Source organism: Macaca fascicularis, chromosome 6, assembly GCF_037993035.2.
Source record: "Macaca fascicularis isolate 582-1 chromosome 6, T2T-MFA8v1.1".
Classification (NCBI taxonomy): domain Eukaryota; kingdom Metazoa; phylum Chordata; class Mammalia; order Primates; family Cercopithecidae; genus Macaca; species Macaca fascicularis.
In genome coordinates this window covers 150,077,071-150,090,444 of record NC_088380.1, presented here as the reverse complement: position 1 = coordinate 150,090,444, position 13,374 = coordinate 150,077,071, and the positions used below count along the sequence as shown (strand labels likewise).

The window sequence follows — 13,374 nt, the reverse complement described above, 5'->3', positions numbered from 1 at the left end:
GGGCTCAAGTGATCCTCCAGCCTCAGCCTCCCAAGTAGCTGAGATAACAGGCGCACACCACCATGCCAGGCTAATTTTTTTGATTTTTTGTAGAGATGAGGCCTCATTACATTGCTCAGGCTGGTCTCAAACTCCTGGGTTCAAGCAATTTTCCCACTTCAGCTTCCCAAAGTACTGGGATTATAGGCGTGAGCCACCACACCCAACCCTTATACACCTTTTAAAGTACAAAGGAAATAGATTCACTCGCTACTTAATTAATATCCTGTAAATATCCTGGTAGGCAGAAAACAGAATTCCATGCATGGAGTCTAACTGAAGAGACTTTAATGAAGGAATTATCAATAGGGTAAATGAAGCCAATGAGGAATGTTGGAGCTTCAGGGGCTAGCAACAGCCAAAAGACATTTCTACCTCTTAAGCTAACAAGAAAAGGGAGGAAAGAGTGTTGTGGGAGCCCTGTGGGAGCTGGAGCTGAGAAGCGAGGCCTGCCTGGCTGGATCTAGGCTCACAGCTCATGGCCAGATGGCAGTGGAAAGACAGAGAGGGAGTAGGGACAAAACACTCTGGCCCCTCTCTTCCTGTCCTGAATTTCCTGCTTCCATTGGCCAAACCCAGCCAGCAAAGCTGGCAGGTGAAAGAGCCCAGGGGAAGCAGTCCACGGATCAGCCTCCTGAGGCACAGAGAAAGGCAGTGGTGGTGGATGGCCCAGGGAAGGGATACTTGCAGTGGGCACATGAAAAACAGCCATTGCTGGGGTTAAGAGTGAGCAGGTTTGAAATTTGCTGAAGATGATCTTTTTAGACAATCTAATTCTGTTCATGAGATTTTTGGTGTTGGCAGGGAGTGGTAAATGGCTTAATTTATTGTGAAGAAGCACTCTTGCCTTCTGAGTGAACTGACCTTGCTAAGAGATATGAGCTGAATCCAATGCATGAGAATTCAGTGGACCTCACAGAGTCATAAAATTTTTAAGCTGGAAGGGACCTTTTACAAAGCCTCTAACTCAGTCACTGTATTTTAGAGATAGGAAAAAGTAGGCTCATGATGAGTCTTCTTCCTTCATTCCTTTCATTCATAAGGAGACAATTTTTGCTTGATTGCCTACTAAGTACTAGGCACTGTTCTAATGATGAGAATGCAATAGTGAACAAAATAATATTCTGCTTTCATGGAGCTTATGTTCTAGAGAGGCAATAAACATCAATAACAAAAAACATGCTAGGTGAGAAGGGAATATGTGCTATTAAAAAAATACGGCAAAATAAGACAGTAGAGGAGGGCAAGAGATGGAAAGTATCCTTCATATGGTAGACATGGAAGACCACTCTGGTTGGCACATTTGAACAGGGACCTGAAGGAGATAAGGGACAGGCCATGTGAACTTCCAAAGCAAGAGCATTCCAGGCTGAAGGGACAGGAAGTGAAGAGCCGCGAGGGGAGCATGCTTGGTGCTGAGCTCAGTGAGAGAGGGTTGGGATGATAGGAGATGAAATCAGCAGACCAGCTGTGGGCCAGGCATGAGGAGCCTTGCAGGCTTAGTGGAACATTGCACTTCATTTTCAGGGTGATAGGAAGCCATTGCAGGGTACTGAGCAGAGTAGAGACATGATCTGATGTATATTTTAACAAGATCAATCTGGCCACTGTGCAAGAAAAGACTGAAGGAGGCCAGGGGAGAAGGGAGACCAGACCAGGCAGGAGGCTGTTGGAGTCATCCTGGGGAGGGAGGACAATGGCTGGGGCCAGCATGGAAGTAGGGGAGGTAGTGAGAAGCCATCAGATTCTGGATATGTGTGAACATAGGACTGACAAGATCTGCCAATGGAGTAGCTAGAGGGCAGTGAGACAGAGGAGTCAAGGGTGACCCCAAGCTTGTTGACCTGAACATTGGGAGAGATGGAGCTGACATTACTGAGCTTGGGAGAGGAGGAGGTTCGGTGGAGTAGGGGGATAAACAGGAATTAAGTAAGAGACTTGTAGAGTTTCAGAGGCCCATTAAATGTCTATGCAAAAAATATACAAATACATATACATACATAGATACATATGGAGATGCATGTGTGTGTGTGAAGCTCAGGAGAGGAGTTGATGCTTGAACTACAAATTTGGAGATGGTATTTAAAGTCATAGAGGATGAAGTCATCACAGAGTGAGCACAGCTATAAAAGAGCAAGATTAGCACTGAGCCCCGAAACATACTAATAATATTAGTAACACTTATTCTTTTTTATTATTATTTTTACAGCTAGCACTCGGCACTATATGCCAGGCACATAGTGCACTTTACATACGTTATCTTTTTAAATTCTCATAACAGTCATGTGAGAAAGTTATCCCCATTTTACAGATAACAAAGTTGAGAAACAGAGGAATTAACCAGCGTGCTCAAGTCCCACAGCCCATATGTGGCAAGGCTGGGAAGTGAATCCAGACAATCTGACTCAAGATGAAGCAGTGATCCCAGGCTTACATAGCAAGTTTGTGGCAGAAGATGTCTGACAAGCTTCTCTCTATGCTACGCTGCCTCTGCTGAGTAAGTTCTTTCACTTCCATGCCGAGTCACTCAAAAGTACAGAATCACACTGGAACAATGGGCACCCAAATATCAAGTTTACAAATTTACAAATTTGATCTCATTTCTTCCTCCAACATGTTAAAGGTTCTGAATCTCTCTTTAGTGTCTCTCTGATGCTAAGCATAGGGTCTTGCTCACAGGAGCTGCTCCATCACAGAGGACTAAGGACTGAAAGGCCACTGGGGATTAACTATCTCGCTTTGATGGTAGGCAGAGTGAGAAGGGAAGCTATATCCATATGGCTGAGATTGTAAATCAAGGCTGGGAAGAAACCACCTTCTGGAAGTCACACAAGACAGATGACTTCCTAGTTGTATCTGTGACACATGGACCTGCCTAGGAGAATTAATTACAACTGAAGACGTGAACTGGAGGGTAGTCAGCATCCATTCTGAAGGTCTGTTTAGTGCTGATCTCTCTCGGGACATGGCTGTCTCTGCCCCAGTCAGGGCCTCCTCTCAAAGAATGGCATTTTCTTGTGTTTTGTACCTAAGCAGGCAGCACAGATAGCATCACTTTGCCTTTCCACCACTAGCCTTCAGAGATGTGGCGGAACCATAATTGGAACCTTTCAAAGAGCTATTTGGATAAACAAACTGTCAGTTCTCAGTTATAAATAAACTGCTATCAGCCATCTGAAAGAGACAAAATGATAGCAGTGTACCAAAATGCAAAGGGACACGCACCTCAGAACGCCAAGCTATCCAAGACCAGTTACGTAATCTGTAACTCCCACCACCTCCATTTCCCAAATGGATCTGGAGCGTGATGTAAGGAAAATAGCTCAGCCTTTGTGGTCAGACAGGTCTGGGTCTGAATTCTGTCTCTGATGTTCTTTAGTGGTGGCCTTGAGCTGGGTGTTTAATTCCTGAGAGCCTCATCATCCTCATTTGTAAAGTGGGGAGAGGAGGAAATAATTCCTAAATTCATAGGGTTGCTGTGAGAATATAAACAGAACGAATATGGAAGCAACACAGGAACTGGGACATGATGGTACTCAGTAAACAATAGCTCTAGTGGTGACGATGATGGTGACGGTAACAGACACAGTGGTAATAATAATGGTGATGACCGTGGTGGTACAAATATCATCATCCAGCATTTGAGGACCTGTGCTGGGCCCCGGACTCTGTGGGATATAAACTGGAAGTCTCAGAGCTGCTGCTTCAAAAGAGAATAACAGTGAAATTAAACTAAAATGCTTGAAAACCCAATTACTTAACTGTTATTAACAACAATGAGAATATTTAACATTTATTCAGTGTTTGCTATGTGACAGGAACAGCCACAAGTAGTTTATTTATGTTTCATTTAATCCTCACAAAACCCTTTTGAAAAACAAAGGATAATTAGCTCCATGTCAGATTAGAAACCCAGGGCTCACAAAGGTTAAGTTCTGGATAAAAAAGCAATTGCTCACAACTTCTCTAGTAAAGCTGAGAGTTATTGACTCCAACCACTACATCAAAACACAGAGTGCATTGTACCCTACAGTAACAATGGATCACTGTCAGCATCTTCTACACATATCAATTTGCGATTTTTTGTATACCCCCTTGCTCCTGGCATTATAAAGATACACAAGCAAATGCAAGAGAGACTAACTGTAACTGAAGAGCCCCTGAAGAATAGTGATTCTGTCTGCCTCTGCAATACCTAGCACTGGTTATTTCTTCAATCTTGCTATACTTTAAGAGAAAGAGGCAAATCTTAAATATTGTTTTGCTCATAAAATAAATCCTGCAAGGGTGCTGTTCTTTATGATGTCAATGATATTCAATGCTTACAGTAATGGATTAAAATCAATAGAGAAGGTGCTATTATCCTCATCTGACAAAAAAAAAAAAAAACAAATGGCACGGAGTGACGCATGACTGTTCTCTAAAAGCCTAAACTGATATATTTTAGATTCTAACATATGTCATCCCTGCTATTGTCTGAAGAAAAAAAAAGCATAGCTAAGTACATGTTGAAAATCACTTTTTTTATTTTAAAGGTTATTTTAGATGCTGCTATTACTTTCAAATGTAAGCATTAGTGGTTGGTGTTATTTACGGTTTATTCTGATGTGCTCATTTTCAGTGCCATTAAGCTAAGCTATTATGATCCAGAATGTGTCATGTTATTAATCCCTCCAGAATAGACATCCTAACTTGTTCACAATCATATTCCCAGAAGGCCGAAGGCAGTACTGGTATGATGGTTGCTCTCAATAAGTATTTTTTCTGGAAAAAAGAAATTGTAAATGTCCGATTTAGGGTCATACACCTGGGAAAAGCTAAAGCAGCAATTCGAGCCCAGAGCTGTCTAACTCTAGACCCCAAGCTCATAACCACTGCACTGTGTTGCCTGCGTCCCAACCAGATGTACAGTAACTATTCTAAGAGGGAAGAGGTCAGGGTGCTCTGAGATGGTGAATATGTAGGGCTCGTGCTTATGGTTCTTATGAGAAATTCACACAAATTAATAAAAGCATGTTTGAGATGCATATGAGGATTTACACCAGAGATGGCAAACAAGTAAATCAGGGAGATAGTTCGCCAGTCCCACACAGTATATTTAACATTTAAGATTGGGAGGTTTCATTTTACAAATATAGATTTCTTCCTTTTCTTAAAAAGTTGATGATCTAGAAAAACTGGATCGTATTCCAGATGGCTTTAATGAACTGGATCCACTGCTGCCTGCAGCCCACGCATGTGCTCTTGAGTTTGCCCAGTTCTCAGAACTCCCTATTTTTCCTGCAAACTTCACTTGTTTATACATCTTGCCTGGCCCCCATAGATATATGAAGGGCAACCTCCTGTGGAGGCTCACGCATGGAGCTAGGGCATATTTCAGCTTTTAGTTAGCAAGGCAGAGGTCCTTGATCAGTAATTGCTACCACTGGAGAAAGTGAGGAGAGCCTGGACCTCATGTGGACCAGGCCACCTCCACCCAGGGAACATCAGTCTGTGGCTGTGTCCACAGAGGTTTTCTCTGAGCAGTTCCACCATCCACCATGAACTCCTGACCATCCGTTGCCAGTTCTCCTTCCTGCCTTCCTTGCTAGCTGCTGATCATTAGTTCCTTTCTCTCCCTTTACAACAAGATTCTTATTCACTTCTCTTACCACCTATTGTTTTCACTGTGGAATTCCTGTTAAAGGTGTTCAAAAAAGTTATTTTTCTTCTTACTTAAAAATACCTTGTTTTCAACTTCCCACAGTAGTTCCCCAAGTTCATGAGAAAGCAGGACCATAGCAAGCCATGAAAATAAATATGAGACCTCCCTTTAAGCCTTTTGTTGAAAACTTAGTGTGAGACAGGTGTGTATAAAAATAGAAGAAAATGTCTTTTCTGTATCATACTTCACAATTTTCAAGGCACAATTACATCTACTGTATAATTTGATTCCCCAAACAAACCAATGAGATGGGCAGAGTGAAAGTAAGGTATTTATGTTTCAGAGGAGATTTCACCTTAGAACCAAAGTCTGCATTCAAGGATCAATGATCAATGGGCAAGAGAATGCAGGTTAGTGCTTCCCTGACCCAGAGTGAATTGCCACAAGTACAATTCAGCTCTCACCTAACCATAGGTAGTTTACCACTTTATCAGGGACCTTTGCTCTGGAAGAACTGAAACTGAAGTGCAACTGCTGAGGACCTACTCAAACCTCCCTTCCTCGCCTCTTACCTCTTTCCTTCCTTCTACAAGTGGCTATTGAGTACCCCTATGTGCCAAGCACTGTGCTAATCCCAGGCCACACAATAATGTCCGACTGTATAATGCCAAGAGAAGGTAGCTCAAATGCTACAATACTGCCACCTTGTACTCACATGGCTCTTTATGATTTTCAAAGCCATTTTGCAGCACCCCTGTGTGCTGAGTGTATACCTATTTTATAGATAGAATTTAAGTTCAGAAAAGCAAAGTGACATACAGCTAGGAAGCACACAGCTAAGATTCAAACCTGGTCTTAACACTTTGGGTCCAATAATCTTTTCACTATTGCTACTACTGGCACCCACCAGTACCTGGCACATAGTAGGTGCTCAAGAAATGTATGCTAAACATAAATTACCATCACACTGCCTCTCAAAATGACTAGAAACATCTAACGTAACATTTCTCCTTCAAGGCCAAGAAAACAGGCCTCTCAGGAATCTTTCAAACCTATTGCTCAGTAAAAGCCAACAGTGCCTGAAAGTAATCACTATTATTTTCACCGAAAGCCACATATGAAGCTAGAGAGATATAAAACAAACACCTCCACTGAGGAAGATAACTGTAAATAAAGCTTTTTTCTCAGGTTCGTTGACATTCTTGTTTGACCAAGAACAATCAGTTAAGAAGTAAATATTTTTCCCTATCTACCTCAAACCAAATTCCAAACCCGAAGTCCAATATTGGGTGGTAAGCAGTAAAGCAAGTTGCTTAACCTTTTCATGCTCCTTTTCCCCAGCTGAGTTTCCAAATCTACCGTGGCAATGGTCCAAAGAGTCTCCTCTTCAATTTTTCTTCTGTTTTGCAATTTGGTGGGAACAGAGGGGTACGTGGGGAGCAAGTTTGATAGGAAAACTATGGCTTGGTCTGGTTCAAATATCAGTACAGAAACATGAGGGAGTAACTCAAGAGCCAATTCTGTGGTTTGAACCTTCCCCATTGGAGGCCTGGCTGTCCACACTCTTCACTCTGGAATGGCCCAAGAGGATCTGCTGCCTGCTACTGCTCTAATTCTAGCCCACCCCTTCCTGCATAGGGCCTGGCCAGAGTCAGTTCTCCCTCAGGAAAGGGCAATCTGGATGCTGGTAGGTAACAGAGCTGCCATCTAATTCACCCAGTTCACAACCACCTCACTCCTTCTCTACTACTCAACCCTCATTGTCCTTACCCTGTCCAACCACATCTCTACCGCTCACAGAATCAATGGGTACACTGGAGTGATGCTGGAAGTGACAGACAAGAGCATAAATCCTATAAAACATAGGATATGTGGCCATAGGAGAATACAGCTTTTAGTGGATTTTTAACCCTCTAGCCCACTGTCTTTTCCACTCTTACTCCCTCCTGTTTCTCTCTCCCCTGTTTAAATCACCCAGTGTTTCTCAAAGTGTGATCTCTGGACCAGTAGCATCAGCATTGTGATGGTTGATACTGAGTGTCACTTTGATTGGATTGAAGGATGCAAGTATTGTTCCTGGGTGTGTCTGTGAGGGTGTTGCCAAAGGAGATTCACATTTGAGTCAGTGGGCTGGGGAAGGCAGACCCACCCTTATTCTGGTAGGCACCATCTAATCAGCTGCCGGTGAATATAAAGCAGGCAGAAAAACATGGAAACAGAGAGACTGGCTTAGACTCCCAGCCTGCATCTTTCTCCCATGCTGGATGCTTCCTGCCCTCGAACATCGGACCCCAAGTTCTCGGTTTTGGGACTCAGACTAGCTCTCCTTCCTCCTCAGCATGTAGGCAGCCTAGTGTGGGACCTTGTGATTGTGTAAGTTAATTATATACATATTTGTGAATATATTCACATATATGAATTTGTCAAAATTCTCCTGTGAGTTTTTCAGAAATGCATATTCTCAGGCCCCACCTCAGGCCCACTGAATCACTCAAGGTGGGGCCCAGCCATCTGTGTTTTAGGCAGCCCTCTATTTGAATCTGATGCACACTCAAGACTATGAACCACTGATTTAAACAATTTCTCCCTCCCACTGGGTATTATTCTTCTAGATCTCCTCACTGGTGTCTATCTTCTCATACTTATATAAATGGACAAAGATTTTGTAATCACACTAATAGAGTCTGCAAACTATAATCTTCCATATGAGGTGAGAAGAAATGTCAACCTCTGAAAATTCAGCTAAAAGTAGCCAGTAAGGTGTCATGAGTTCAGAGAACATGAACTCCGATATCAGATGGCTCTGGGTTCAAGTTCATCAAATATTCAAATCCACCACCTGCTGGCTGTGGGATCTTAGGGTAATTATTCACCTTCTGGACATTGCCCATAAAGCATAAAGATATCAGTGTTATAGGGCTGTCATGAAGATTAAGTGAAGAAGCACATGGGCAGTACTTGTGGCATACAGTAGCCATTCAGGAAACATACTCATCTTCCTCCTCACCCCACCTCCAGTAAAATTACAATAAAAATACACTCACCTGCACATCAATGTTCTTCCTTGCCTCTCATAAGTCTTTATCAAGGAAATAGGAGATCTCCTGAGGCCAATAAAAAGACCAAATTATCTCTCTGCCTGTTGTCCAAGCAAGGTGGCCAGCTTTTATGCTCAGGATTAGGACATGACCAATATAAATGGTAAAACCTAGTCCTTTTATTTTATCTAATCTAATGGTGACTGGTTTTGGAAGGAGACAGAAATTAGCATGAAATCTAGTGGACGGGGATTTTGTGTTTAATAATTTTTATTCATCCAAAACTATCCAACAGAAAGAAAGTGTGACAGATACTTTATCACATGAACTGACTTATTTTTGCTTCTAAGAAGGAGCAGGCCTGGTGCAGTGGCTCACGCCTGTAATCTCAGCACTTTGGGATGCCAAGGTGGATGGATCACGAGGTCAGGAGATCGAGACCATCCTGGCTAACACGATGAAACCCCATCTGTACTAAAAAATACAAAAAATTAGCCAGGCATGGTGGCACGCGCCTGTAGTTCCCACTACTGAGGAGGCGGAGGCAGGAGAATCACTTGAATTCGGGAGGTGGAGGTTGCAGTGAGCGGAGTCACTGCACTCCAGCCTGGGCAACAGAACAAGACCCCGTCTCAAAAAAAAAAAAAAAAAAAAGAAAAGAAAAGAAAAAGAAAAAAAAAGGAGCAAAGGATTTCAAAGATTTTCCATAGTCTGGACAAAACAGTCCTTAAAAATATCCCATTCCCTTTGTGCTGTGTAACATTTATTAACTGCTTACTACATGCCTGATCCTAAGCTATTAAATGATATACATGCATTTGTGCACTGAATCCTCAGAAGTAATTACTATCACCCCCTCTCCCAATGTAAAGATGAGAAAACTGAGATTTAGAAGCTAAAGGCAACTTGCCTAAAATCACCATGACCTGGACTCTGAGGTCCTAGTGCAGAGTCTGTGCTCTGAACCACTAAACCTCCAATTACTAATTCAGTTTTTCAGGTAGCTCTATATAAGAGAGGGGCTCTCCTGAGTAGTAGAAACCAATATTCTACCCATTGGAAAGTTTTGTGACCCCACTACCAATCAGTCAGTCAGCATTCTGATTGATAAATCTGTCTCCTGTTAATTTCTTTATAAGTTTGCTCCTGGTAGCCTGATACACTCAGGGACAGCTCATTGAATGAAGCTTTATAAGCTGCAAAGGTGAGGCTTAGGTCCTGTCCTGAGCTCACCCCACCAAGGAATTGCCTACCCAAGCAGGCCCGCTGGAGGCAGCTAGCCAGCCAGCCAGTTGTCTCCTTTCATACCACTTTAAATGATTCAATCACAGCTCACATAATACAGACAATTCAGAGAAAAATTTAGGATGATTATGTTGGAAGGAGCAGAATTCTAGGAGCTTTAAGGATATAGTAGAGGTGAATGCAGCCAGAAATTCTAAGTTAATGATGGCAAGTAGGTTTCATTTTATGTGACAAATCTAATCAACTGGTGATAGTGAATGCCTAGGGCTCTACATGGAGAAGGATTCTGAGGCCACTACTGGGCTATACAGTAGAGAATGTCATGATTAATTAGCAGTGTCTGCCGTGATCATAGGCAGGCATGGGGGCCCATATGTCATATATTCACCATATATATGGTGGAGAATGTCATAATTAGCAGCATCTGCCATGATCACAGGAGGATCATGCCGTATATTTACTATCTCTTAAGTGTTAGAATCTCAGCTGATATCACTCATTATATTGAATGTAGTATCCAATTACATTTGAGTAGAAAATAATGTGTTTTCAAAAATATTTACCAATCATAAATTGTATGAAATCACTGCACTATGGGCTGATTCCTGCTGGTGCACATACAAACTTGTAATTGCTTTGTTAGTACTTCTATCCTTTGAAATTAGTGTCCACCACAGTGGGGTAAAAAGAAAAAGAAAAAAATTATTTCAGTGTAAGAACTTTGGGAGTTCATCTCAAACCTGAATTTTTTTGTGAGCAGAAGAAGTTGTTGCTTTTGGGACATGGATCTGTGTATCCAACATCACAAAATCATAAGTTAAACTTCTTTTATTTTTAGATGAAGCTTTGCTGTGTCGCCCAGCCTGAAGTGCAGTGTGCGATCTCGGCTCACTGAAAACTCTGTCTCCCAGGTTCAAGCAGTTCTTTTGCCTCAGTCTCCCAAGTAGCTGAGATTACAGGCGTGCACCACCACACCTGGCTAATTTTTGTATTTTTAGTAGAAAAGGGGGTTCACCATGTTGTTCAGGCTGGTCTCAAACTCCTGACCTCAAGTGATCTACCCGCCTCAGCCTCCCAAAGTGCTGGGATTACTTTGCCTGGCCCATAAGTTAAATATTTTAAGGGGGTAAAAAGCACAGTTTTTTCTAATTAAAATCCCAAGAAGACCCCTACATATATGGTCACCAAATTTCTGACAATACTGTTATTACTCTGCAATAGGGAAAGTAGGCCTTTGTAACAAACAGTGCTGAGTCTATTGAATTCTCATATGAGGAAAAAAAGAAGGGAGAAAGAGTACTGAACCCACCTCACCCAATTTATAAAAATCAACTTCAGATATGAAGAGAAAAACAATAATCTTTCAAAAGATAACATAGGAAAATACTTTCATCACATCAGGATAAGCAATACTTTCTTAAATAAGACATTAAAAGTACCAAACAGAAGAAAAAGATTGATGAATTGAACTATATTAAAATTTAAAACTTCTGCTCATCAAAAAATATTATCAAGAGAATGAAAAGACAACCTATAGTGTGGGAAAAAATATTTGCCTCCAAATATCTACATATTTTGTGTATCCAGAACATATTTACATTTTAAATTCACCTAAATCAGTCAGATAATCCAATAGAAAAAATGGGCAAAAATATTTGAGAAGCTATTTCACAAAAGAGGATATGAAACTGGTCAATATAAGAGCTTAACATCTTACTCATCAAGGAAATGCAAATGAAAACTGCAATGAGATAATGCAATGCACCCACCACACCAGAATAGCTAAATTTTTTGAAAGGAACTTGTAATCACAAGTGTTGATGAGAATGTACAGTGACTGGAGCTCTCATATACTGCTGTGATGTAAATTGGTACAATGTTGAAACTCTTTGGCATTACCTACTAAAACTAAATGAATATGGACATTATGATATAGTCACTTTCACTCTTAAATATATAAATAACAGGAAGGTGTATATATGCACCAAAAATATGTGCAAGAATGTTCATAGCAGCATCAATTGTAATAACAAAAGGCTGGGAACAACACAAATATTCCTCAACAATAAAACAGACAAATATGGAATATTTATACAATGCAATATTATATACAGCAACAAGAAGAAATGTCTGCTCCATATAACAACATGGATGAATCTCACAAGCATATGGTTGAGTAAGTGTAATAAAAGAAGCCAGACACCAAAGCGTGCATGCTATATCATCTGCATCATTCCGTTTATAGAAACTCAGGACCAAAATTTATTGTAATAGAAGTGAAAAGAGCAGTTTTCTTTGGGTGAGATAGGAATTCATCTGGGTTGCTGAAAATGTTCTATCTCCTTATTTGGATGGTGGTTAGGACACTGATTTCATTTAAAGACTTGATCTGTCGTGACAAAGGTCAGAAAGGTGGGAATAGTGCATGTGAATGGAGCACAAGTGGGCTTCCGTGAGCTGCTGATGCTGCGCATCTTGACATGGGTGTGGTTACATGACACTCTATACACGTTGTTCAAGCTACTCGCTTATTGCTTCTGCCCATTACAGTGTGGATTTTTTGTCTTAAAAAAGCTTTTACTTAAAAAAAGAAAAAGTACTGTGTACTGCATTTGAGGGAGAAATGGCACTAAAAATCCTAAATAATATGGACTGATCATCTTAACTGGTGATAACAAGAATAGAAAACATTGAGTATGTAATATGCATCAAGCACTGTGCTAAGCACTTCATGTGGAAGCTGTCATTTAATGCTCCTGTTTCCCATGAAGATTGGTCCTATTATGAGCCACATTTTACAGATGAAGAATCTGAGGCTTAGCAAGCTCAAGGGACTTGCCTGAGCTCAAACAGCTAGTAAGTAGCAGAGCTGGGACTCCAGCCCTCGTAGTCTGTCAAGTAGAAAAATGGACTTGAAATAATGTCTCTTAAAGACGAGCACATGCGTTCCTGCTCTCTGGCCACATATGTGCTTAGAAAGCTGCCCACTGTCTGCCTGCCCAGTGGATTCACCCTCAGCTGCTCAGGCCCAACAGAAAGATACTGTGAATTGGCTTTTCCCTCACATGTCGTCAGCCTCCAGGACTGAGGAGAGGCGGGTTTGTTTGCTTTGGATCTCAGGGAAATACTGTGGCCAGCACTCACTGGATTTCCTGTAACTGGAAAAGAGTGATGTAATGACATTCGACGAAGGTGGAAAACAGGCCTCACCATGAGCCGTGTGTGAAACCACCCTGTGTCGTGCCAGGCCTCAGACAGGCCCTCAGCCCATTCTACCATGCGCCTACAGGACACACACCCCTTCACACCTCCTCTTCAAGCCCCCTTGAGACTCCTCTCTTCTAAGAACTCCACGATGGAAAATACTAACATTTGGTTCATTCCAGAGTGCTGCCTTTCACCAAGAGC

The 13,374-nt window shown here is 41.7% G+C and overlaps 1 protein-coding gene across 1 annotated transcript in view; it reads left to right on the top strand.

Annotated features, from left to right (window-relative positions):
• Positions 1-13,374, top strand: part of NR3C1 (nuclear receptor subfamily 3 group C member 1) — a 456,123-nt gene that overhangs the window by 154,789 nt on the left and 287,960 nt on the right. The window contains exon 2 of the mRNA XM_073994518.1: positions 2,351-2,536. The gene's annotated coding sequence lies outside the window, so the exon portion shown is untranslated. The remainder of the gene's footprint in view (positions 1-2,350; positions 2,537-13,374) is intronic.